The sequence below is a fragment of the Grus americana genome, chromosome 6, assembly GCF_028858705.1.
Source record: "Grus americana isolate bGruAme1 chromosome 6, bGruAme1.mat, whole genome shotgun sequence".
Lineage (NCBI taxonomy): Eukaryota > Metazoa > Chordata > Aves > Gruiformes > Gruidae > Grus > Grus americana.
Window position 1 is genome coordinate 37335490 of NC_072857.1, and position 27884 is coordinate 37363373.

The 27884-nt window shown below is 43.7% G+C and overlaps 1 protein-coding gene across 49 annotated transcripts in view; it reads left to right on the forward strand.

The window, feature by feature from the left end:
- The window catches only part of MAP2 (microtubule associated protein 2), a 226813-nt gene that overhangs the window by 110623 nt on the left and 88306 nt on the right, over positions 1–27884 (forward strand). For 6 of the 49 annotated variants that reach the window (XM_054829439.1, XM_054829432.1, XM_054829464.1 and 3 more), the window contains one exon: positions 16254–16313. The exons of the other annotated variants lie outside the window; for them this stretch is intronic. The gene's annotated coding sequence lies outside the window, so the exon portion shown is untranslated. The remainder of the gene's footprint in view (positions 1–16253; positions 16314–27884) is intronic. 49 annotated transcript variants of the gene reach the window in all.

Here is a 27884-nt window from a genome sequence, read left to right on the forward strand (position 1 = left end):
GTTTCCTTGGAGTTTGTGCTGGTTGGTTAAATCCTCTTCACGTATCCAAGCTCTTCCTTGTGAAGCTATGAGTAAGGTATGCCATCTCCTATATCCGTCTGAATTGAAAATACCATGGCTAGCTCTTCAGAGTGAGCCGCTGAGATATAGAATATAGCAAAATTAAACTTTTACCCAGTAATTACTGATACATAAGGGCTTGGTTTCACCTAGCTGTGCAGTTGTCAAGTAGAGGTTGCAGGACAGCAGGCGAATGTAGTGTAATTAAGGCAAATCGATTATTTATCTTGTTACACCAAGCACATGTACTGGGTTACAGGAGATTCATTCTGTCTTCTGTTTCCCAGACTTTATGGCCCACTGTCACACGTGTTCAGGATGAGTTGTGTCCGTATTTACTTCTGGTGGAGCCTGTTACTGGGACACCATATGTCTCTACAGAATTCAGACACAAATTTTTGGTAGTGTTATTTTGGTGGCAGCCTCTCCTCTCTTTATGCTTTTATTTTTCCTGAGTGAAGAGCACCATGCTGTAGTTCTACCTTTTCTAAGTCAGACTGGACTTAGCAGATGTTGGTAGTAGGCCTTTGAACTTTAATTCCTGTCTTCCACTATCCCCATCATTAAACTGGGATGGGGTACAGCCTGCAGCACTCACCTTCTCTGGGCTCTTTGGCCACAGGAGGGAACACTGTAGTTTCCCTCAAGTAATTTCAGGCTAATGCCCCCATGACTGGGGTATAGCAAGGGCACGAAAAAACATGACAGTCAATAAGGAGAGCAAAATACAGCTTCACAAAAATATGCTCAGCCAAAAGGCAATTCATTTCTAAACCAGTTTTAATTGTTTTGGAGTGATTTGGGGTGAGCCGCTTCACATGGCATATGTTTTCTGGGAAATAAGCCAGCTCAGTAATGAGGGGTCATCAGAAAATTGGCCCTATACATGTGGATGCAATGGAGTTGAAGGAATGAAACCTTAATAAAGGCGGATACTACCTCAATAACCTCAAGGGGGCTCAGTTTAGATGCTGTGTAGTTTCCAGGAGCACTGACAGTTCTGCTGCTGTGACCAGGTATTATACTGGTGATCGAACTTTGAAGTGTACCTAAACTAGCTTCTGCTTTGAGACCGTACCCTTGGCTGGTGCGATCTAGAGTTGTGCTATTTAGGTCACTGTGGCTGTTTTGAGTTGGGTCAAGTGACAATATACCTCTTTAGGCAGAGATACAGTTCTGACCAGGTAAGTGTAGAGGATCGCAAGTGTGATTGTTAGGTGCAATTGTATTAATAAGGCACAGTTTTATCTTTCTGACATCTGGTGATGCCTTTACCAGATAAGGTATCATCCTTTCATTGGCAGATCCGACCCAGCCCTGTTCCCGTAGTCTTATGGCATCATCCCCAAAGCACACTTAAAACTGGGGAGACCATCTCCTCAAAGGAGGGAGCATGTGTGCTGCATATCTGTTACTGGATATCCTCCTTCCTTACACAGTTGGGTCCTCATCCAGCAGGAGAGAGAAAACATTACCACATCATGGCCAGTCTGATGAAGAGGCAGATGATCATTCTTTTTGCGGGGGGGGGGGGGGGGGGGGGGGGAAGCTCTTGTTCAGCAAAATGTCCTAGTCCATGCTCAGAGGGACAGGTTGGAATAAGGAGTGGCTGTCCATTTGTAATAGCTGACTGAGCAAGGTTTTCATTCCTTCCACACCTCTGGTTTGGCCATTGCTTCCTCCAGTCTCCAGGCAACTTTTTCTGATCAGTATGTGGCTGGAGAGTGCCCTTCAGCAGAAGAGTGAGACTTCAAGCAGCGAGAAGAAGGAGGGGCCAGACAAAGCTCCCTGCTACTCCGTTGCTTCTTTCCTGTTTTCATATATTTCCTCAATTCCTGCAAAACCCAGAGAAATCTATTTCTTAATGCCTGAGAATAAGAAGCAGCGGAGCACTGGGATTTCTTAGTTTGCATTCAAAATACCATGTCTTCTAATCATCTCAGAGCAACAGACATGAAAGCTCCTTCCAGAGAGATGTCACAAAAGGTCACACGTTTTCCTTTGACTGATGAGTAGTGCTGTTAAAGGAGCTTAAGATAAACTTCAGGCCTATGGCTCACATGACCTGTTTACTGCACACAGAGACTGCAGCCCTTAGCTAAGTGGGAGTGGTGATTCTGTTGTTAGAGCTCAGATTGAAACTCAGAAAAATCTTGCATCCCCTTCCCTGATGTGCTATAGATCCTGTGCATGTTTTCAGGCAAGGCATTTTATATTCGTTGCCTCAATTCATAATCTTTAAAAAAAAAAAAATGGGCACAATACAACACAGTTCTTAAAACTATTTTCCTTGAAAATGAATCCACAGATAATCCACAAAAGTCAGAGGCAGGGAGCAGGCGATAGAGCGACACCTGAGGAACAAGAGACAGGTTATGGAATTCCAAAGGCAGATAACTTTCCTGTTGTATAACTTATATATGAACATAGTCTGCACTGATGCTGAATTACAAGTTGTTTGTTTACTATAGAGAGCCTCTGTGTCATAAATACAAGTACATGGTAATAACTGGGGTTTCCTTTTCTATTTTCTGTCTATATTGGGCTATAAACTCTTCAAGGACCAACACTTTTTCCCAGTGTGTGCACTGTCTACTGTAATGGGTCCTACTCTCAGCCAAAGCCTGAATGTGTTAAGGATGTATTTAGCACGTAGGTATAAACTAGAAATAAGTAGGATCGGATCCTGCAAGGTTGTTGGTACTTGCTCGGATGATTAGAGCTGAGGGAACCATAGGATACAGAGCTCAATGGCAGTCTGCTGAAAAAAATGAAGTCTTTCAGGTCCTGTGGTTGAAAAGAAAATCTTTTTCTCAGAGTTCAGGCCCCTTACTCCTTGGTCCTGATCTGCAAGACGACAGCTAGAAAAGCTTGAGCTGGCTTAGTTCCACCTGAGGGAGCTCCGTAAGCTGCAGTGCAGGGCTGACTCCGTAAGTGAGATGGGGCTCATCCTGAGCTCAGGAGACACAGGGTTGTACGAACTGACTCTGGCAGCTGCTCTCCAACAGCGCGTGGCTCTGTGCTCCTGACAAAGGGAACCTGTGGCTATAGTATCTGGCAGCACTGAGAGGTGTCTGACTAATCACCTTGCTGGGAATCTGGTAGTATCCTCCGTGTGTACAGAAAAAGCCACCTCTTTTAGCTCTGGGAGCATGTGCCAGGGCTTTCTGCCTTTGCACAGCCACCATGGAAGTTTGCTGTTCCTCTTGGCTAAGGAGGCTTTGATCTATGACTCACCTTGCTTATCCTTTTCTAGCGCAGAAGTTTGTCCTCAGCAGAGTTCATTGCCTGACATGCTCCACCAGGAGCAATCCCTGAATGTTGGACCAAGGACTGCAAGTGTTGCATGTGATGGGCAGAACATGATTGTAGAAATGAAAGTAAGACCTTTACTTGTGGCATCATGTTATATCTCTAAGTAGTATGGTTCATCTTCTTCTAAGTAGATCTAGTATCTCTTTACATTTATGGAAATAGTTTTTGAGCTATAGAGTGGTTTTTTAAATTGTAATATCCTCAAAATAGAAAGTAAAGGTTTTGTTAGCAAATGCATCAATGCAGAAATTGAGATTCTCCTTATTGTGTTTTTTTTTGCTGTACACGAGTGGTTTTAAACAGAAAATGGGATTTCTATTGTTCCATAATGTTGTCTCCAGATCTGTGAATCCATTTTCAAATGTGTGATTGAAAGTGGATCAGGAATGTAAAGTACCTGCCAGGTGGGCAGAAGTGCGAGTCTCTATATAACTGAGTTTTCTTTAGGACTTTCCATACTATGTGTGACTCATTTAGCATGAGGCCTAAATTGTGCTAAAGTACCTGAAATTCTCTGTCACAGAAGGCTGCAGCCCTTGTGGTCAAATGGGTCGGTAACCTTTGGTTTTCAGTCACTTTAATCTTTATCAAGGTATTTCTGTAACACAGCGTAGTGTTTTAAGGAAGCTATCACGCACTTCTGAGTAATGAGCTTCTGTTTTGAAAGTTTCCAAAGTTTTACATGCTAGCTCTGAAAAAGGGACAAGTTCACCAAGTAAATTAGGTAATAAAATACTTGTTTTTAAAATTGTTCCAACAAGTGTTTGGTGTTAATGGCTTTGCTATGACCCATAAAGTGTGAAATCTTAAGGTGAAAACACTATTTTTGACTTGTTCTGTCTTCATGAAAGTAATTGCAATCAGTGTTGTCTTTTGTTAGAGAAAGTGTGGTGCTGTGAATAACCGGTGCAGCCTGGTACTTATGTAGTCTCCAGCAAGTGAAGCACAGCTTTCAGCCTGTAAATCATTTCCTGAGATTGGTCAGCTTAGGAAAAGGCATTGTTATTTTAATGCATTTTGATACTATCAGAAGCATGTGGTGCTGAGAGAGAATAATAATTTTCTTCACAGGGATTTAGTTTCAAGAGGGTAGAAATCTGTATTTGCCCTGCTTTTCTTGTTGGCTTGCCACTTGCTGTTTTCAGATGCACCATACAGTTCTTTTTGAGGGAGGAAATAAGGCATCTAATGCTTTCTACTGTGTTGCACCATGGTTTCTCATCTCCTTAGCACTGCCTGCTTGCTTAATCATAAGCCAATTAAAGTATAATAATGGAACACACTATTGAACTGCTCATAAATAAAGGGAATTATCAGAGAAAGGGTGATAGAAAATAGTGAGGAGGAACTGTTAGCATTTTGGCCAGCAGTACGGTCTGTGCCTCCTGCAGTGCTGGCTATTGAGGCTCATGGTGAGTTTGTCTCATTTTGTCCAGTCAGTGGCACCAGGATTTTCAGAGGAGGGATGGGGATATACTGTGGGGATTTGAGACAGCACCAGGACCCTTTGAACTTCATCTGGTTTCTATTTCACTGCTTCGTCTTGCACTAGTCTCATGTCACAATGCTATCAGCTGTTAATTAGTTCTCTGTTGGGCAGTGTTGATATCAAACAGGATCCGAGGCTGCTCTCGCTGAATCCACGTGGTAGAGACCCCTGCCTGCCCTGGGGCAGCTGCAGGCGAAGCCTGTGGTGAGGTGCAGAGCTTCACCCTGGAAGCCACAACAGATCAGTGCTCACCAGTCCATCTCTTAAACTTATTGTGGAACCAAGGCCTTTCACATTAACCTGATCTCAGCTGATGCTCAAAACCTCCATAATTTGCAAAAAGTTGCCTGTGGATTTGCAGATTCCTGGTCTTAAAAGCCAAATCCCATGTTAGGTTAGCAGTGAGGTGGTGGGCAGTAACAGGCAGTGATGATTACTCCTTCGTCTGGTGATTTCTCTGTGTGACCCACAGTGGCCAGGAAGCGCAGTCTTCAGCACCAGGTATCGACCACTTGAGCTTTGTGAAGCAGTAAATGATGACAGATCTGCAGCTAGAGGCGGTCGCTGTCACAGGCTCATCTTAGCTGAGCAGATGGCTGTAAAAGAGGAGGCGGTACTGATTTCTATAGGATTTCTAGACCCTGAGCCACAGGAAGTCTGCCCAAAATGCAGGATCTTCAACACAGCTTCTGTCTTCTAACAAAAAGTAGTTACAAGTTAGCATTATTTTTTAATTATGTGAAGAAAAAAGGTGCAGCAGTTCCTGTGAAACCATAGTACATTGATCTCCCACTTCTGGCAGCTTCTAGTTATTTTAAACTTTGTGAAAGATGTAGGGTATTTTATTAAACAAAATTATCTGAAATGAGTGCTCCAAAAGGAGAACACTCCTGTTTTTACTAAATCCCTAAACTTTAATAAGGACACACAAGTGTGTATTCTTTATGGGTATGCTGGCCTCAGCTTGACCTTAGCTGGCCATCTGGATCCTTATTTCTTAATAACATATAGTCTGCTGAATTTGGCTTTTATGACTTATAGCTTAAGCTATTGAATACAGCACATTTGGTTTCACAGGAACTACATAATTTTCAAATAAACAAGTGCTTTGAATATATGAGAGAGTCCTCACAGCAAACTCTTCTCCCAGATGAAAGCAGGTCAGTTTTTCCTGTCTTATCTTTGGGCAAAGTAACAAGGGACTTGTTTCCCAGACTTAGGTTTGGAGTTGATGTTGAAGCTAGGAAGTTGAGCTAAATGAAGTTTTTCTAATCAAACTTTTTTTTTTTTAGCAGAAAAAAACAGTGCATAAAATGAATAGCTCAAATTCATGAAGGAAAACTGAACTCAAAAATCCCTAAGTAAAACACAGTTGAAACATTTCAGTTGACCTACTCTGAAATGTGCAGTGATGAGATTTTTTTTTTTTTTTTATGCTGTTGAGCTTGGATTGAGAAAACATTTCAAAAACCTTGTGGGACCTGGCAAGGTGATCCCTGCCAGGTCTGGGCATTGGTAAGCAGTGCTGATCTATCCCGGAGAATTCCTACCTGGTTCAGTGCAGCTCAGTAAGGAAACACTCAGATTTCAAAAGCAGCGTAACTGCTGTGCCTGGCACCTCAGCCCAGCTGAAAATCCTCTTTCTTCAGCAAGGCTGATCCACTTATGTTGTGGGGTGCTGGCTCAGCCTGGGCTTCTGCTGCTGCTGGAGCTGAGAAGGTCCCCATAGTGTGGGAGGGCCATGCCAATATTTGCCCGTTTACCAGCATGTGGAGAAGGCCAGTCCGCAGTTTCTTTAGAAGCAAAAGAATCAGCAATTTAAAATAAAAAAATGAGAGAGAGGAGGGAAAAAAGTTATTAATCAAGTGGGTAGCAGCAAGACTTGTGTCATTAGCTTTATTTATGGGCACAGTGTTTCATTCCAGCCCTGCTGCCCACATCCTAGGCAGAAAGAACCTGAAAATGAAGTAGGATTTCTTGCAAGACCAAACAGGTAGAGTGGATTTATGACAGGATGTGCTTCCAAGTGCCCACAAACCGCAAACACAGCTGGGAAGTGTGATCGCCACTCCCAGCTGAGAGGCTGGCCCTTTGTGCCCGCTTGTTATAGAGATGGTATGTTGATGCTGGTTAGCATTGAGCCTGGCTGGGGACTTGGGTGAGTGGCAGGAGGTTGTGTGGGACTGCATCTCCCAGGGCCTGTGGAGGATAAAGGAGCTGGGGAGTGGGTGTTCGTGGGCCCCGGGGGAATGGAGGAGTCAGAGGTTTCTGCTGCGAGTTGGGCTCCAGACTTTTTACTAATTGCATAATGGAGGGTGACAGACTTGCTGAGTATAATGGTCTAAACTCTGTGACTAGAAATTGTTTACGTGTCCATTTTGGAGAGAAGATGTGAAGCTGGCCTTGACAGCCTCTCAGGAAGCACCCACACTCTGTTTTGGAGCCTGCACTCCGGCTCAAAATCCCGTTTTATGACAGCCCTCTGCCTAGTCCCATCAGTATATTTACAGATTTCTTACCTGCATACAGTGAAATGGCTATGCCTGAATTCTTATCAACTGAACCCACCTGTACTCTACTGCAAACAGGCAAGGCCTTTCAATATTTTGCCAATATTTTTTTAATTTCTTTATTAGATACAAAAGTAAGAGCTTTTGGTTTTAGGGAATTCAGGGACGGAGACTCTTAGGGACTGGAGAACTATTGTTCTTCAGTGTCTTTGGACAATTTTCCTACTGTCACACCTCTGGGGACCGTTCAGCTGTGGCACTTGTGGGACCTGTGTTTCATAAGCATCACTGATCTTCTAATAAAATTGGCATTTCTTACCAAATGCCTGATGTTAGGCAAATGTCATTTGAGTTTGCTGCTCTTAAGAGTTTAGCAAGGAGGAGGTAAAAGACAGGTGGGCAGTGGAATGAGGGGAACGCAGGAGAAAGGGGCAAGGCTGGATGTGGATGTGCTGGTTCCAACCACCCTGTGTTCTGGGGCTGAATATGCAACTGCTGGCGAGTCCTGTTTCACAATGGAAACTTCTCTTCCTGGCTGATCATGGGATCATATTCTCTCTGGCATTGAACATTGCTCATTTACTTAAGTCATCAGCAGGTTACTAGTTTTTCCACAAAGCAGGAACCAGATGCATGTTAAGAGGAATTTTATGGCAGGTGCGGTTGCTTCAGCAGTCCCTGGCCTGGGAGAAACAGTCCACTCTCGTGAGCATTGATGCTGGTCAAGCAGAAAATAAAGTGATGCTGTGTTTCAGATTTGGGGATAGATGTCCGAGTGAAAAGGAGACGATTTTTTTTTTTCAAAGACTGTTACTTCTTATAGAAAAACTTCCATGCTTCTTACTGAATTACAGGAAGTCATGCATATGCGCAAGTCTTTGTCTCCTTCCACTACAGGTGGCTTCATGGAGGGTACAGTTCCTAGTGGCTGTGTCTGGCTGTTTGTGCAGTGGTTCTCCCATGACTGACAGACAAAACCCGGCAGCATTCACTGTAATGACTTCAGATGTTCCTCACACACGATGTCTCCATCCCTCTGGCTACCAGGCAGGGCGCTTCCTGCAGCAGAGTTAAGCAGTTGGCCTGGGACAACTGCGACTTAACCAGGACAACTGCCTTGGTTAGACTGTGTCTATCCAGAGCAGGGGGATGGTGGTGATTCTGTCCTCAAGGGCTGCTGTCAGCCCCTGCCCTCTCCTAAGTCACCTCTCTGTGCATTCTCACTGCAGACCCCGGTGAGGTCTTGGTCATGGTTTCTGGTTCCCCCGGTGAGCTCTACCCTGGCACAAAAGGGAGGTTGGCACTCACCAGGGTTGAAGTCCAGTCTGTGGATGTCTTTTTGTGAAAGCATCTGGCACCTCACGGGCTTCCCCAGAACCTCTGAAGCTGAACGAGGAAGTAGTTTGCTGGGCTGTCCCGCTTAGCAGCTTCCAAGCTGGTGTGATATGTCCTAATTAGACTGATAACAATTTCTAGATGCTGTCCATGGGGTGCCTGGCTGGGATGTGCAGGAGGTGGCGGCGGATGTTTCTTGTGACTCCTGAGGTGCAGACATTCAGGTGAGAAATGACGGCGAGGATGTCCAGAAAATCCCCAGCGAAGCAAGCAAAAAGCTTCCAGTTCTCTACTACCGGAAGACTTTGCTTTACTTAATTCCCCTTCACCCTCTGACAGGTGACTTGTGCATTCCAGATTGCTAATGGAGATAAGCGGTTTAGAGGTGATTTAGAAGATAAAAGATTTAAAGCCTCTTTTGCGCTGCAGTTGTATGGTGCATGGTAAGCGTGTGTATTAGTGGGATGCGTGTGAAATGGGTCTGTCAATACGATCACAAGCAAAGTGATGTGGTTCCTTCCAAAATAGTGCCAGTAAAACTTCCAGAATGCGCCCTGGGATGTGATCAGCACTGCCACACCGCTGCTTGGCTGGGATGCTCTAAACTGGGGAAAAGGAAGAAGCAGAAACCCAAAGTATGGTACTAAAATTTCTGCAAAAGAAGGCTTGGAATGCCTGCTAACCTGTAGCACATCCGCTGTCACGTTTGTTCCCAGGTGGAGGTCTTCAGGCAATGTTTTTATGCCATTTGTGTTTATCTTGGGCATCTCTGGTGGCACATATGCCACAACATTGGAGCTGTGCCTTCGAGGATGTGTTCTAGCCAATGTCTTGTGTCCCTTCCTTATTTAATCTCGTGCTTTGGGCCTTATTATCTCAAATATATCCATCTCAGTGCAAAGCCACAGCTTAAACTCAGTTACCATGGGTACCACACAATTTGCACAGCCTGCTCTCCACTCCTTAAAGTTAACTTCAGAGCATTTAAAATTAGAGATAACATACAGCCAGCTGATTACAGGAACCTGTGGACTAGCTGTAGGCTAACATGACTTCCCCATACAGCCCCAGAGCAGCCCTGAATCCTGAGCTGTTGCTCTTCTGGCATCATGTAGTTTGTGTTAACAGGCACGCTGCGAAAAGGCTGCACTTGGTTACTATGGGAGTACGGAGTTACACACTGTGTTACGTTGGGGCGATGCTGAGAATCTATATTTGACCATATTATTAGAGGCAGGAGCTAAGACACCTTGGGTTTCTCTCTGTCTCAGGCAGTAACCTACCCTGCTACCCACAGGAAATCTCTCAGTCTACAAACCTGTAGAATGAGATTTTATTACTTTTTCATCAGAATCATCTTCTGAAGTTTAATTGACACAATGTATAATATCACAGTGACAACAAAAGTAAACCCGACCCAAGCCAAAAAGTAGTGACATGACTTTGCATTTCCACCACACCTCTAAAATACTGTTGACTTGAGTATAGGATGTATTGAGGAAATTTTCTGTCTGCCTAGTATATCACAGGAAAATCTGCAGGATGAACAGAACTGGTATGTTAGAAAAGGATCCTCAAGCAAGAGGATCTCATTGCGGTGCTTTGTCTCAGTTCCTCAGGCCCTCTTCTTCCCTCCTCTCCTCCCTCCCCTTCTCCTCCCCCTGAATTACCGTGATGTCTGAGGGAAAGACTCCTATACTGTTGGTTTGCAACAGCTTGGCTGTCGAGGCTTTTGTAAGGAGATGAAAGGCAATGGCTGATTTTTTCTGTTGATGGTGTCTGTCACTCATGACTGAGACAGAAAGCCCTCTGCAATCTTGGCACGTCCTGGCTTTATTCACTGCAAGAGCTCTGCTTGGGAACAGTCCCATTTCAACACACACTTTGGTTTTGCATCCATAAGCTTACTGAAGGCTATGGCTTGTTTCAGAAAGTGCTGATAGTCCAAAGGCAGATTAAATGTAGTGTTTAATAAGATGCATGTAATATAGTACCCTTATTCTGAAGTAGGTTATTTTATTTTCCTGTTCATTAAAAAAAAAAAAGAAATCGCAGTCACTTCCTACAAACTTACTATTAGCGTTTGGCAAGGTCTTGGCCCCAAGAGATAGAGGAGATGTAATGTCCCAAATGGAAAAGTCTCCAGTTTCCAATGGGAGCTCTGTGTGTGTGGTGCTAGACCAAAGTGTGGAAACATGTCTTCTGGTGCGTGATATTAAGGTGCGGACAGTGTGCCCCTAACAGGTGAAAGGTTTCACTTTATCTTGGCTACTAACACACAGGGTGGCTGGCTTCCGTTTCACTAAATGACTGTAGCAGGCAATCCTTGTCCGGAAAGGAGTCTCTCGTGAGCTTTTCCTTTCCAGCATGTGAAGACTTAGCTTGTGTCCGTACAATAGTTTAATGGGTGTCTGAAATAGCTGAGGCTTCTTCAAGCAAATGGCAAAAACTGTGGTACATTTGCTATGGCAGTATCTCTCAGTGTTAGCAGCGAGAGTCTTATAACAGCCCTTTTCCTGAGGCCAGATTCTTCTGTGGAGGAAGCCAGAGCTGCGGCTGAAGGGGGTGTCTGGAGGAACTCAAAGTGACCTGAGCTCTTTCTGCTTTGCTGACGAACTGAGAAAAAAATAGGCCAGCAATTCATTTTACAAGTCTCTTAAGCTATCATAAGAATTTATAGGAACTCATTATACAATAAATTATAGATATAAAATAGCAGGTGGCACATCTTTCAAGCAGCATGCATTAAAATTCATCTTGACAAGACCAGGAAAACAGCCCCCAGACCTATCCTCACTGAGCAACTACAAAGGAAGTAAGCTGTAGTTAAGAGAAATGGAGTGTTGATGACAGGTCTATGCCAGTAAACAGGGCAAAATGCCTCAAATGCCTCAGCAGTAATTGTCGTCAGAACAGTTTCTTTCCCTGCTAGTTATAAAATCAGATACACTATTAGAGACAGCATTTGTAAAACCCAGACACCGTATATTTTCATCAACTGTAGCAATTGTCTCTGTCTCCGAGGTTCCTGAAACATAAACCCCCTTGGGGTCCTAGCTGGGCTGCTGTATGCAAGCTGTGAAAATATTGATGTACTCATTTTATCCTTTGCTTTCCTTGTCCTTCTCTGTTTCCTTTCTTTATTCCTTACTTACTGGCAGCTACTAATGTAGCCAAGTTACTTCTGTGCCAAGAGGGTGAGGAAACTCTTTCCTCCCAAGCCAACTATGCTGACACTGCTAACCTTGATTTCCATAAATGATTGAACAGTGTCTCCTGTCTGCAGCGTATTTCAGGCTCCAGTTACCCAAGATTCTTGGATGCTGAGAGAGCTTTTAATCTCTCCCATCTCTTCCTCACAGTCATAACCAAGCCTGACTCTGACTCTACCTTCACGGCTGTGAGCTGCTCAGACTAGCAGTTACAGCCCCAAGATGCTTTTCCCCATGAGTAGACTTTTCTCAAGTTGAAGGGTTTTTTAAATTTCTTTTAACCTGCTGAAAAATTTGAAGTGGATATTACAGTGAAAAGGAAATTTCTGTAGTCACTGGACAAGCAGCGCTACTTTAGCGGGTGGGCAGTAATCCAGTCATTTGTAATACAGAAGCAATTTAATAGCTTTAAAATAAATAAATTTGTGATGGCAAGGTCAGCATTGCTTGTTTTTTGCAGCATTAAAACTTTTTCTAGATCAGCTGGATCAAAAGGGAATACTTCCTAACAGTGCTGCTAAGCCAGCTGTCAGAGGTAGACATGTTCTAGGAGAGTACCGAGTTATCTTGCTGCTTAACGCCCATTCAAACTGATGGTGAAAATTTGGTACGGGTTTTTCTTGGTCAGGGTGGCACTGGACTCTCGATTCTCCAGTTGAGGCACCATCCAACTGCAGTCCTTTCTGAATTTCTAGGCCACATCTCCAGCCAGGGTAAGCCGCTGACTTCTGCTGATTGTCAGCAGTTTACACCAGCATAACCTGGACTCTGGATCGCCTCCTTTAGCTGCAGTGCTTTAAAGGCATTCGCTATCCACATCAGCACCAGCTGAAATTCGGATATATTTGACCTTCAGTCCCTAGCACTTTGGAAACTGAATAATAAATGTGTTGTGAATTCTGCCCTCCAGATATCAGATTATTTTTCTTTGCATCCCTTTGAAAGATGTTTGTTATCTTATTTTAAGCCTCTGCTGCCAAGGGGAAAGCATGAGGGGGGTGGGAAATAGAAGGAAGGAGAAGAGTGTACTCTAAAAGGAAAAAGCTATGTAGAAAGCTTTTTGGTGCTAATGGATCGGATCCATTTGCAGCCTTAGTGTTTGCAGACTAACGTGTATAATGCGTTGTTGGGCAAAACACTAAATGCTTAAAAGTAATTTGTGGTAATTTAGGTTTTTATCATTGCTTGCGTGCTGCTCTGGGGGAATATGTATCTCCCAGACTGAAGAGTTTATGGTCTTAAATGTGCAATTCTGCAGGCGGCTCGGTGAAGCAAACAGATCTGTGCAAGGCCGAGTCAGGGCCTCGGGTGGATGGTCTAACCCCTCAAGATGAGAGCACAGCTCCTTTCTGAGGGGAAGAAGTGGAACAGCTTAGGAAGTGTATGCACTTTCAGTCCTTATCATTTTCATCACAGATAACTAAACAGGTGCATGGTTTGGTAGGAGTCTTTGAAACACCCCCCAAAATTAAAGAAAGAGAAATGGCTCCTGTAAGAGATACATTTTTTTTTTCTCTTGAATAAAATGTATAAATCTATCAAGCCAGTTGGTTTTGAAAATTTAATAAAAGGAGAAGCCAGGAGTGGGTGCACATTAGTGAAGAATAGTTACAAATACCTTGTGCATAGAAGAGAGCCTTAGTCCTCTGTTGTGCATGTGTATGTATATGCACCTTGGTTTTTTCCTATCAATTTTATAGGTAGATGTCAAAGCGCTTAACAAAAAGAAGGAAATGCAATCCCTAATGTGTACAACAGGGGAAGTAAGATGCAGTCGGTGACGTGCTCTACCCACAGGCGAATGGCAGAGCCAGAATAAATGGGTATCCCTATCTATTTTATGCTAGTTTGGAGTGCATCCAGCCTAGAGCTGTCTAGACTTGTGTTAGTCTGCATCAACAGAAAATCTGTACAATGTACTTAAGTGCATTTAGCATGCACTTTCACTTACCAGACTGTATCTGTGAACAAGACTTAAGCAAGGTTTCTTCACTATGATAAGCTTGCATGATCTGATAAAGGCTTCCATATCCAAGATTGAAGGGTCTCCTAATGGCAGCTTCCATTAGGAGTGAAAAAGAACTCATCTGTTTTGTGCCCTGTCCCTTGGGAAAGGTGACGTTTAGAGCAGCCAAGACGCCGTCCCCTGTGGTTCTGGCTCCAGGGCATCGACAAGCCAGCATGTCCCTTCATCAAAGCACGAAGCTTTTCTAAAGACTGTGCCAATTTCAATGAATTCCTTATTGGGACAGGTTCTTCAGGGATTTCTGTCTGAAGCAAGAGGGTCAGGGAGAAAACAAAAAAGAAACCCTTCCTAACACGTTCTGAGCTGTGATTATTAGAAGATGCTCATAGGAAGTGGAAAATCCCATTCATACCTGTGGTGCCGGGTGCTGACCAGGCACTTAATATTTAACTTGTTCCTTTCTAAATAACTGCCCTGAATATGTAGTTGTTGGCTCCTCTGTGTGGGTGGGGGTCTCTCCTGTTTTCTAGGTGAAGAATCTTTGAAACATCTCATTTTCTTCCTCGTCAGCAAGAGGTAGAAATGCTGATTACAGCCTATCCCCAGCAAATTCCTGGGGTAGCAAAAGTGCTGCCCGCTTCTGGCATCTTGTACTTCGATTGTCTGGTATTTTGGTATTCTGCTGCTGGCACACATTTAGTGTGATAAACCACCTTTAGCAGAGAGGTGATTGAGGGTTTCAGTTCAGACTACTCAATGCTGCTATAGTAGACAATGTGAAAGTACTAACCTAATCTTTTTTTTTTTTTTTTAAAATTAATTGAAAATTCCATCTGGTCACCTGGGATTTGTTGTAGGTATGTCCCTCCTTCTGTTAATGTCCCTGTCGAATGCCTCTGTCTTCTGCATTTACCTCTCAGGAGACATGCATCCACCTCCTCTGATTCTGACTACGTGGCATTATTTTGCATCGGTGACACATCAGAGGGCTATTGGGACGCTGAGTGCTGAACACTCAGCTGTCGAGAACATCGATCTTTCTGCTGAGCCAGAGCAAATTTAATTAGCTTATTTTAACATTCCTCTTCATCCTGCGGGTGGATAGAATTGATGCTGGCTGGAGCCTCATTTCCACATAGCTCATTTAGGGTAACTATTGCATGTAAGTGAATGCTACACTCTGCTGACAGTCTCTGCAGTAAGGTGGAGCGATCGCTTCCATTTATTTGCTGTCAGAACCGTCTGAAACCTTCCCCTTTCAAGGCAGCAAAATCTTTCAGTTCTTGCTGGGTGTTAACTGGGCAAACTGGTGAAAAGCTGTAGTTAGCACCGCCCCATGCCAGTGACATCGTGCAGGTAAGGAGACTAACTCAGTGTTGAAGAATGAGAGTCCAGGCTTGGAAATAGGAAAAGCTTGAGCTGTTCTCCAGCTTAAGGTTCGTCCCCTTTGTATGTATGCACTATGATTCTCTTTAATTGCATACTTGCATCTTGGTTTGGTTTACTGTTACCTTAATACTATCCTTCTTTTTAACTAGGTTTTAGTCACGTATTTCTCACTAATGTAGTTCTTAGAAATGCCTGGCCCATTCTTGCTGAAGCGTTAAAACAAAGACCTCCCAAACCAGAGATTTAGCTTGAGTCAGGTATCATATATAGGAAATTAACTTCTGAACAATTAAAATCACAAAGTTACAAGAATCTGAGAGGCAAGGAACGGGGCAACCTTAAATGTAGGTGATAGTACTGGCTGTCCCCATAATACTTAGGGGATACTCCAAGACACACGTGGCAAGGAGGCCCCTTTCTCCCTGTTTGCAGTTGCTGCAGCGTCCATTTGCTGCTCACATCTGTAATGTTTTCCCACTGTGCTCTGATCAAATAAGGAGAGAGAGTGTGTACCAGGACGTGCAGAGGAGGTTATTTCAACAGGCTAACTACATTTAGTGTCTAAGCATTTCTCACAGAGTAAAGAGGGTCACAGAAGGGGTAGTAACATCTGTGTTGACCTTTACTATCTCAGATAAACTGATGAAACCTTAAGATACTCTGCTATACAAGTGAGGCCAGAAAAACAGTTTTAAGAAGTAATTGGAGGAGTACCCTGCATTGGTATTTTCAGCTGCTCTGAAGTGTCATACTGGGAAGTCAGCGGGGGGGCTCTTGCTCTTCTTCCTTTCTGGGCATCTTTGTAAACACTTTCCTTGTTTCCTGCTTGAGATCCTTCCACAGCAGAGATGATGCATGTAGCAGCCCCGCCAGATCTCCCTGTGGACGAGCATCTTATAGTCCTTACAGTGTTGTTTATTCTAAATTCACTGAATAGAGACTAAATAGAGTGCGTATTTCTCTCTATTTCTTCATAGGAACAGTGAGTTTCCCTTGTTTAACAACCAGACACAGCATCCTATCATCTACTTAAACAGGTATGACCTTTTTACTTGTTAGCATAGTTGCACAAGGAGGCTGCTTCAACAGGCCAGGGAGGCTTGAGAAAAGAGGGAAAAAAACAGACTAAACAACTCCTTTAGCTCCTGGAACACTTTATTTTTCTGGGGTTAGTTCCCGCTTCTGTAATTCTTCTTGTTTTTTATTTTGAAAGCCTCCTGTGTCTGATGGGAGCCACCTTACCCATTGTCAAAGCAGCTGTCGTCTTGCTTTTGGCTTAGCAAGTACCTGCTTACAACTATGGGTGGCAAGGGCCTAAGATGACGTTGATACAAAGGCAAAGCATATGAGAGAGGTGATGGTATTGCTGCACACTGCTCTGGTTTGTCATGGCCTTCTGCTGCAGCGAGTCGTACCACAAAAAACAGGAGAACAGTTTGGCAGAGTATGGGCAAGCATAATACTGCCTCATCTCCAGAATCAAAAATGGTTGGGTTAGATCAAAGAACCACACTTTTCCTCCTCTTTGGGAAAGAGAAAACTTTCAAGAGATCTGAAAACAAGCGTTAGAGAGAGCCTGTGCTGCCTCTGTCATGTGGATGAGCAGATTGTATTGCCAATATTTCCTTATACAAATGTATTTATTTCAGTTTAATTTACAAGTGAGCATAGTTTCTGTTCTCGCAAGCATCAGTTTGAAATGCTAAAGGCATAATACTGAACTTCAGGGAATGGGTTTCAATTGAAAGGCTTGCTATGAAGCATAAAGATGAAATGCAGGAGGGCAGGGTAAGGTGGCAAAGTGCCCAAGTTTCTGCTGTTGTGACTTCACTTGGGCAGGGCAGGGTGAAATACTGCCATTCTTTTGGGGTGAAGTGTTGTGTTCGCTCTGGCCTTACAACACAAGCTAAACAACAGGGTTTCAGTGAGCTCAGGAGATGCCTGTGGATGCTCATGGAGGGTGAAATGTAAGGCATACTGGGATGGTGGTCCCCTTCCCAGGATCTCCTCTCAGCTCAGCGACTGGAGAAGGTTTAAGCTCTGCATCCTTTGAGGACTAGCACAAACACACACACAAAAGTTTTATTCAGCTGGTAAAAATTACCTCCTCTGCATTGTTGTTAATAAAAAGGTGCTGTATTATGCCAGTTTAAAACATATTTCTTCTGTGAGATTATAATTAAGCGGGGGAAAAAGCAATTAATAATGAGTGATTATTTGGGATATCCATCAGTCAGTGTGCAGTCCGTTCTGGACCTTATTTTACTGAAATTTCACAAGCTGTCATTTTTTTACATCTGAAAAGTGTGGCAAGGATTTGGTTTACAGAGAACAGACTATAGGATTATGGGGTATTTTTAAATCTCTTGTGTTTTTTCTGCTCTTTTGTGAGCAAAATGAATCTTCCTTATTCCCCCCCAAATGGTCTGTGCCATGCTTCTGAGTCTGCCAAGATACTTAATGAAAAAATGGAAAGGTCAAGCACGGCTTTAAAGGAAGGCAAGCTACAGAATGAGAAATCTGTAATAGTATATGATCTGAGGTCTGTGTGTATGTGCACTTATTTGTGTATGTATTGGGTATGAGAGTGGTTTTGGACTTTTTGAGCTTTTATAAGTCCATAAATCTATCTGTTTCCTGACCAGCCCCTTCATTTACTTCTGCATGCAGTCTCTCCTGGCCCTATGAGTTTGAAGGAAATGGAAATCAAGGATCAAATTTGACCCTGTAGGTTTCCAGGCTGTATAAAGCGCACACACAAGTACCGGGCAGTTCACTTCTCATCCGCAAACTTTTCTCCTTTGCAAGCCGTGGCAGCACAGACCTGCCATGGGCTGTGGGAGTCAGATAAAGACTGCGTGTGTGAGGCTCTCCTGTCCCTGAGACATGTGCTGCTGGCGTGCCTGAGGTTTAGGGTGTCTTGTAAATAGTTTTAGTGCTACTCCTCTTGGAAAGCATGGCACAAGCAGCCCAGCAGTTTGGGCAGGAGCATTTGCCTTCTGGACAGCGAACTGCAGCAGGGCAGGAGCCGTCCCAGCCCCAGCATTCGCTCACGTCAGGCTCCCTGAGGGCAGCCAGCATGTAGAGCAGCCCAGTGTGCCTGCAGGCTGGCTCCCTGCCAGCGTCTGCCAGGGCGGAGGGCAGCATAAGGCGCTGCTTGCAGTGATCCTGCACGCTTCAGGAATTTTCCCATGGCCCCAGAATACCCTTGCAGCAGGGTGCAAGTACTAAATGAAGAATTAAATTAGCCTCTAAAACTTAAAAGTAACGGGCAGTTTTATTGCATTCACTGTTTCTCCATTGATAATATTCCACTGGTGATAAAATAAATTCTCAGATGTCTACTGTGCAAAGCTTAAATTGTCTCCGCAAGTCCCATCTTTAACTGACAGGCCTAAATTACTGCTCTTGAAATAGCATGTCCGTGTAGTGCTCTGTAGCCTCTTGGTGCTGCTGGGATGCCACGGATGGTTTAAGAAGTGAACAAGTCTGTTTGAAATTAAAAGAGAGGGAAACAGTCGTAGGTCGTAACTAGCATTTTCTATACAGGGTCACTGCATCAGTGGTTAGGAGGAAAAAACGAGGAGTTAATGTCTTGTGAGCATTGCTGTCTGTCCTTTGTCCCTTTGTCTCTGTAGTGACTAAAAGTAACAGTGAAAACAGTGAGAACCAGCAGTAGAAATAATGTGCAGCAGGTGGATGACAGGGGAAAGATGTGATAAGGGAGGTAGGGGCTCAGGAAAAGGAGACTGTGGCATTGCCTCTTGTGTGTAAGAGCATCCCCCAAGGCTGGGCTATTGAATGAGGAGGAGGAGTAGCAGAACCAGCAAGGTGGCACAGAGGGCTACAGGGATGGGTGATAAAGCTCACATCTCTGAGCCACAGTGTCAGTGCAGCCTGTTTGCAGTGTTTGGAGCTGAGGGCTTGGCTTTGGCAGTGTTATGGCACTCTCTGATACTGTGGGTTTTCATCTGATGATTCTGGGGCTGCTGCAGTGTCTCTTCATGCTGGTCACCGGTACTCATGATGCCCTGCATACTGCAAGCAAACTCAGCGTGTCTTTCTGACGTGAGCTTTTCGTTGTGCTGTCTCTGCCTGAGAGCTGGTTTAGGAAGGTGCTCTGCAACAAGGAGTTACCAAGACAGCCTGCTTACCTGGACTCTGCCTAGACCTGGGGCCTAGACCTCTGAGAAGGAGGGGGAACTCTAACACCCTCCACAGGCTCTGTCACATTGAGATTCCTAATAATTTTGAGTAGCATTTTAAGTATAAGCATTACTTGCAGCTCTTTTTCTACTGTGAATGTACTCAGGAGAGGCACCTAGGTAGGGACAGTGCTTGGCAGCAGCCACATTGAGCAGAGGCTTGAGGACGGCATGAGGCCAAGGTGAATCTGTGGTGTACTCAGGGTGAATGTTTGTGTATCGATATTTTGTTTGATTAGGTTGGAACCTCTTCAGATTAATTCTGTAGAGAGCTAAGTACACCTTAAATGACTGTGCTTTAAATACACCATAGCTTGTATATCTGGCTTAGCAATTTCCCTCACCTCTGGTTGGAAATTAACATTGTACAGAAAGATGTTAGTGAGCAATGATTAAAACAGTTTTTAGGAAAAGGGATGCAAAATGATACCTGCTAGAAGGATTTCTTGTAGTACCTGCAGATGAAATGTCTGGATTTCTAGAGAGTCAACAACTCCAGAGATGATGATGTTCTCCTTTTTCATTTTGCTTACTTATTCTTTTTCTCAATGGTCTTTGTAGCAATGCCTCATGTTGAAGGACACCTTTTGCATTATAGCAGAGGGGAAAATGGTCAGGGAAAGATCATAAGTGGGCAGAGTGCAAGATAGAACTTAGTGCTGTTATTGGGATTGTCTTCTCTTATCCTCTGCAGCTGGCTTGAGTGTCTCCTGTTTGGCTTTGGGAGGGCTGTAAGGAGGCATCCCCACCTGAGTGGTTCTGACACAGGGCTGCATCTTGGCATGCCTGCTGTCACAGCCCACGTGGCATCCAATCCTCTTTCATCAGCTTCCCTCTTAAAATTAGTCTCCTGCCAACCGGTATGCTGTTCTGCAATCTCAAAGCTTGCTAGAAACCTCTCCCTAGCTCCCAGCTAAAATTTATCAACGGCCATAGGGTTCTTTTACAAAACTAGCCTTTGTTTTTTTTCCTCCTTTGTGTTTATCCCTTATCATCAATCTACCTCTTTCCTCCTTTGAAAAGAAGGGCTGTCGTTGATTTTATAATCAACCTGTCTTCTTCCTTGTTTCTTCTGATCATCTTAATACCCGTTATCCGTACCCTCTCTCCTGTGAAAACACCTGTTTTGAACATAAGCTGTAAAGGCAGAGCACTGTGTTACTTGTATTTATCAACTATCAAAGGTAGCATTTGCTACATTTTGAAAGGATTCAGGCGTGGTTGTTAAGCAATGGAAAGGAAGGAGAATGTCCTCTGTCACTAGTAAATAATGATGATGGTGGTGGTGGTGTTAGTAATAATCCTATCTAGCAGGCTGAGTCACTAGTAGATGCTTAAAACTTGTTTACAGCCAAGAAGCAAGATTGTTCAGGTAGGAATTGACAGGCAGAGGTTGTATGACTTGCTGTGGCTTTTTACTAAAAATCTCCCCAACTCCTGGGATGCAGGAGGTGGGCCAGAGAGACCAGGAGGGGAGAGGAAGAGGGAAATGTCAGTTGAGAGGTATGTTTTCTTTTGCATCTCCAACAGTAAAGACAACATAATACTTCCTGTAGCTCGACATCTAGTCCAATGTGCTAATGTTGAATTCTCACGACTGTGAGTTTTGTGCCCTGAGTCATGTGGAGGGAAAGGAGACTCAGCACCATGGAGGTAGGAGCTCAGCTTTCCTAAAGGCAGTTGAATTTTTGCCACGTACATCCTTTTAAAAATACATCTTGCCAAGAATTATAGCTTTATGGCTGTATGAAAAAGGAATTACCCACAGTTCTAAAAATTACAGTTTAATTTTTGAAAGGTATACAGTCTATGCCATGTGGTGGGTGTGCCAGCCCTTCATTCACATGAACTGGAGGGCATCTCTGTCGGTCAGCTTATGCTATCCATCAGGGTGCAACCAGGCTGGTGACCTGCTCAGAAAGGCCTTGTATCACTTGCCTCCTCCAGTGGTCTGACCTACTAGCCATCCCTTGTTTATCTTCACAGCAAACCCTGCCGCTGTCTAAAACCACTTTTGTCCATAGCATCCTACACCTTTTCCGTGAAGCATCTGGTTCTGGCTGGCATCAGGACTGGGATACAGCGCACAGGGATGTGCCCTCGCCTGTCAGTGCTGAGGGGGGGCTGGAAGTCAGTGCTGCCTGCGAAGCACTTGTGGAAAAAATGATCCCATTCCCACTTGATAACTGTAAATGGCTTTGTAGTGCGAGTCACCGAATGCCTAAGCACTTCCAACCCTGTTACGTTCAGTGCTGGGAAACCTGATGCTCAGAGTTAAGCCTGAGTTACGTGTATTTAAGCAGTTATGTTAGTAAAAATGCTTTTGAAAGAGATAGTGGGAGTAATGGGAGTGCCGTGAGCATTCTCTGGGAGAGGAGTTTGAGAGAGACACAGATTCATTTGTATTGAGGAGTGAAGCTTATGAGAAGAACAGATGTTTGAATCATAATGTTCTTTCCAGCATAGCTGATGAAAGAAAACTCTTCATAATCGTGACCAAAAATTATTATAGTTGTCATCCTTGAGATGAGTCATTATTTTTTTCCCCTGATTTTTAATCCTTCCGAGACTGTGGTCCCTTCTGAAGCAAGAAGTTATAATTCAGTCCGATCTCTGGCCATGACACGCTGGGCATCTGCAATAATTATGCAGGGAGAGGGATGTAATATGCCATGTACTTCATGTACAAGTGAGGTCTTCATGTGAAAAGGGAGATCCTGACATTACACACACCTTGTTCTCTTAATTGTTTTCCAAATCATCCTTGAATTCTAAATCAGAAAGCTTCAGGATGTTTTTGTAATAAAATTGTAAGTTTGTCTGTTGCTCTGTCTTTTGCCATGTCTGTGTGGGATATCTGGAATAGATTGCAAGCCACTTTTATCAGTAGTCCTTTGTCAACAATTCATTATGTTACCTGTACCTACGTCTGTAAGATTTTTTCGGCAGCATACTCTTAATAGTAACTCCCTGGTATCCTTAGTTTAGTTATGACTTTTTTTGGTGCAAAAAGAAAATATTTTGCGTGCTTATACAATTACTCTTGCATCAGTTTTGCTGCTAAAAATCATAAGAACACAGAAGAATTATATTTCTGTTCTGTGAGCGTAATGAAACAGAATTAGGCGCAACAGGCTCAAGTCTAGGGTTAATGGCGGCATGCCTGGGAACCAGCTACTGTGTGCAACAGCTTTTGCTGTGATTCTTGTTAATGCTTCATGATTCACTGCTGTAGCTACCATAATATTAGTGACTAGGTGTCCAAGTCTGCATGAGATCACTGTTGTGTTAGATGCTGTGTGCTCAAACAGCAGAGTTGTTCCAGACCCCAAAGAGCTTACAGTCAAATCTGTGAAGAGGCGTGGAGGTATAAGCAGCCAGACAGCACGCTAGTGAGACCGTAATTGTCAGTGTAATTAGTAGCTTAGAGACTCCGTAGTTCATGCTGGGAAATTGTAGATGGAAAACCATACTCACGTGCTGCAGTTCACCTGGGACATATCAGCATGAAAGCACATACATTATGCAGCTAACAAGGGATCTGCTCCTAAATTGCTTGGGTTTTCTGACTCAAAATCTGGTGTGTTATGGGTTGTAAAATACACGAGGCCAGCTTCATCTCTAGCCTGTCTCTGCTGTTTTAGCATGTTTCCCATTGGGAATATTTTTCTCTCTAATACAGCAAAGGTCCAGTTACTAATGCAGCTCTGTATTTCTGCATATTGGCCAGTGTAGCAAGTAACAGAAATGGACAAAATAGTTCAGCGCCATTAAAAACTAATCTACATGTTAGTCTTAAAATGGAGCTGGATTTTCCCCCTCCCCCCCCCCCAGCCCCGCCCCAGGTTCTGAATGTTTGGATAACTGGCTTCAGCTAGCAATAAAAACACTAAATGAAGTCGAGAAAAGCTATTCATTTCTGGCCTGAGTGAGGAGAATCTGGTAAAGTCATGAAAGTGCCTTCTCTTGCAATCTGAAATGTACCTTTCAGAGCAAATCTGTACTTTGAAATGCCTGAAGTCAGGTTGTCGTCTTGGTTTGAGTTCAGCTTGCTGCTGGAAATGGTGTTGACAGCTAAATTAATTTGTGAATTAAAATAATGTGTATTATTTGTCAGTGTGGGGTGGTATCCAGTGTCGGGGCTCTACTCACAACTCATGACCTTTTCCACCACACTACCTGCAGTCTACCCCTAACTCTCCAGCCCCTGTATTCCTGTGGTACCAGGTACCACTAGTTTCTCATCCCCTTGGTTCCCGGTGAAAGATTCATGCTCTCTCCTGTGATCCTTCATACCCACAGCACTTGGTTCTTCCCTGCCTCCCCAGCTCTCTTGCCTTGTGGTTTTTTTGGTTGTTTTTTTTCCTCCTGATTCTTCACCAAATTATCTCCATTTACTCCTTGGACCTTTGGGATCTCCTGCCTTAATTTGAGTTCCACGTAGCATTTTCTCAGCAACTTTTTATGTCCTCTCTGCAGTGACTTACCACTGTAGGTTAACCAGCACCTGTTTCATCCTCTACCTGTCATTGCTTAGACGGTTAATTGGGCCAGAAAGAGCATATGCTATAGCTGCATGTGAGCTCCACATCTTCTGATTAGACCACCAGAACACTGTCAAGCAGAAGGAATAAGGGCTGAGCTCTTCTCCTTGTATTTTCCTTCATAGAGGCATTAATATCTTCTCTCTCCTCTGTGGATTTCCTAAGGTGGTAGGTAGGAGCTTAGTATCTTCTGTCAAACATGATAGAAACTGGCCGGTGTGATTCACAATTATGGATGTGGATAGACACAGCAGACAGGCGGAGACAGGAAACCAGAGCACAAACATAATGTGAGAATTAGGGAGCAAGTATTTTTGGATTACTTGTACATTCACACATCTTCAGCTGAGTTAACCAGCAAAATCGAGCTGGGGGTTGACAGTACTGGTTTAATGTCAGGGAGAAATTTTAAGGACCTGTTATGTAGTTGTGGAGGCAGGTTGGTATCAGGGACTTGATGCATACCTTGTGATTTATGTTTTCTTAAATGGATTCTGGCACTACGTTGTGTCATATTTTTAATTGCTACTAAAGGCAGTTCTTTGTAAAAGTATTTTTAGAAATGAGCATCCATCAGAAGAAGAAATGCAGAAAGCTTTATATAGATCCCTGGAGGAAAGAGAGGGGGAAGTGTTATGGAGATTCTGTGAATTAAGTCATTTAGAAACAACCGAGTTGGTCAGACCAGCAGCCCTATGGAGTTGAAGTAAGAATCTGCATTTTCGTTTGTTTTTATGCTAACATCAACACCAGGGACTCCTTAATGTAGTTTGTGGGCTGCAGCCTTCATCAGAGACTTCCCATACATATTTTAAATGGTGGCTGCTCTTGATAGCCCCAGCTGATCATCGAGAGTTTTAAGGGATCAGGGTCCCTTTCAGCAGGGCCAGGGCTGAGCTTCCAGGCTCCCAGGGGCTGGAGATGTTAGCCAAAGCTCAGGGCTGTCGCTGTCCCCAGAGCTGTCAAGCAGGCATTACGGCATCCTGGATCCCTCTGCTTCCCCAACGTGCTCAAGAAGCAGCTCAGGCTGTGGCATCAGGGACCAGTGTTGCAGTCCTCTCCTCTTGGGTCTCCTCTTTGTGGCTAAAAAAGTTTGTTGTGCTGCCTTCAGGCAGATGCTGTGTCTGGTAAATGTCCTTCCTTGAGCAAAACTTTCTGAAATCTGGATCTGAAGGCTTTGGTTGGGAGCCAGAGCATCCTCACACATATGGGAAGAGACAGCCCTTGCCCTGAGGGGTTTGCAGCATAAATAGGCAAGTTACAGAGAGCGTGAACATTATAATCCATGTTTTGCAGCTGGGAGAACTGAGGCACAGGCCTATTTATTCATAATTTCAAGGTCATGGAGCAGGTGAACAACAGAGCCCTGGACTGAACTCTGAAGTTGTATCTCAGTGCCTTAACCATAAAACTGTTCTGTCTTTTGAAAAATCCTTGTGATTATAGGAATCGCTGCTGTTATACCACAGGGGTAGAAGGAAGAAAATCTCTATGTGAGTGAGATAATCTTGAAGGCACTTAAATCTGTGCATGGATTTCTTCATCCTTTGGTCCATTTTAGCAAATTCTATCTAGCTAATGCCTAATGGAAGAAGATAAATTGCCAGCAAATAATAAATTAACAATAATCCAGAGAAGAGGTGAAACAATCATAGTCTTAGCAGTCTGTAGATAATAAAAGGGAAATCTCTTTAAATAAAGTACCTTATAATTGCTAATGTTGTTAATCTCCTGGAAAATCCATGTCTATGAACAGTAAGCCAAGCTTTGCGTTGAACACAAAGAATAGAAATTTTGGTTTTCCTCACTGGGAGTTTTGGATGATGGTTACATTCTTCCTCCTGTCTTTGCAATCCTATGGGAGCATGATCTCAGATTCACTGCAATTAGCAGAAAGAGAGAGAGAAGGAAAAGAGAAAAAAAATAGGAAAGTGATGCCATTGAGCCAAGGGGCTGTCTGAGCTGCCCTAAACTGGCACGTCCACAGCATTGTGCATCCTAGGTGTGAAAGCAGACTGTACAGAGCTCAACCATGGCTACTGCAATTCTGATTGCTCTGTGTCCCTCTTTGCACCGTGTTTCATCCTTGGCTATGATATGCCCATTGCCTGTGTATATAGGGCCAAGCTTTGCTCACGTTTTGCCTGCATGGTGTCTATACCATGGAAGTTGGTGGGAGTCAGTCCTGTAAGTGAGTGGGAGCAGTAAGGGGGGAGGTGGGAGCTCCAGGCAGCAGGTGGATGCCAGATTCAGAGCTGGAGTAAGTCAGGGTAGTTCTGTAGACTACACTGAAATCACTTGTGATGATGCTGCATAGAATTCTTCCCCAAAAAATCAATTGACAGTGATTAAAAAGATCTCCTTTAGGATCTTGCCTAATAGGGGATATTATATACTCCCTGTGTGACCACCTGAGTTCAAGCAAGCATGCTTTTATTTTACTACATGGCTGAGAGCCTCTGGTGTCACCAGAGGACATTTGTGCCTCCCCTGGCCTGTGTGGTGCCATGTCCCCAGGCAGCCTGAGCAATTCAAATAGGACACCGTCTTTTAGGGTGTCCCCTGCTGCAGGTTCATAGATTTGTTACCTCCTCTGGAAAAGAATGCTTTATCATCCGTGATGCTTAACTCATGACAGGTCAAAGTACAGCTGCAAATATACACATTTAAATATAACATTCAAAATGGATAGACCAACTGCTAATGTATAAAGATGCAGGTGAAGAATTGGGAGACCTGCCTACTCCAGTGAAGTTGTATCAGTGGATACTTTTTCCCCTTCTTTCAGCTCAGTTTCCATTTCCCTCTTGACAAGATGGTAGCCAGGGTTTCTGGGGTAGTGCATGCCATCCCTCTCTGACTGATAGATTTTTCTTCTTAGAGCTGATTCGTTTGAAGTCTAAGGAATGCCTGATGCTCTGGGACGGACAGTGTCCTCGAGAGGGTGATTCACCTTTCGTGAGGAAATTCATTCTGTTCTCACTTTAAATGGGATACAGCCTGGCCAGTATCTTAATTCAGTAGCAGTGGTTTCCCTCCTGTGGATGAGTAGATACAGGTTTGTTTTTTTTAGAGAGCTATGTGAGATGACTCCTTGAGTAAGTGGCTAGTAAGTTATTCTCATCAGCGGTGTGAAACTCTTCCCCTTCCTAGCCCACCGCTGGCTGCATGCTGTTCCTATAGTCCACATCAGCTGTGGCATTTAACATGTACACCACTGAACAAGCTACTTTATGTAGTTTATTACTGGCTCTTGATTGAGCCACACTGCTAATTATCTGCTTTGAAGTAGCTGCAGGCTTGGGGTGCCTGTTCTGCAAATTCTGGCTCCTAGTCAAACTGCAGTAATGCTGTGTCCATAGCCATTAATCCAAAGATGATGAGACTGTAAATTAAAAAGAAAAAAAAAAAGAAAAGCTTAGATGCTACAGTGCTGTCATTTGAATTTCCAGAAATTTATATATATAAAAATCAGCCAAAAGTTATAAAGCTAGCAAATGGATAAAATTAAGAAGAAACCAATGTTTCATAGCTTTGATTTATCTCAGATATCACCAAAAATAAATCGTTGTCCTGAGCAGCTGTCAGAGTTGCCCTCGCCTTGCATATACATGTAATTGTCTTGTTTTCAAATCAAGCCTTGTACCATGTTGCAGAACATGTATGTGTTCTTTGTCTTCCTCAAATGGAATATTGCGTAATAGTACTGGATGACAACCATACTGTCAGCTAAATTTTTTCCAGAATAAAGTATTCAGCAAAATATATCTGTCTGGGCATCTCTGCTGCCTCTCACTGCAGAACGTTGTGGAGCTTATGAAAATGCTGCAATGCAGCAAGTGTACTACCACTGATTAAA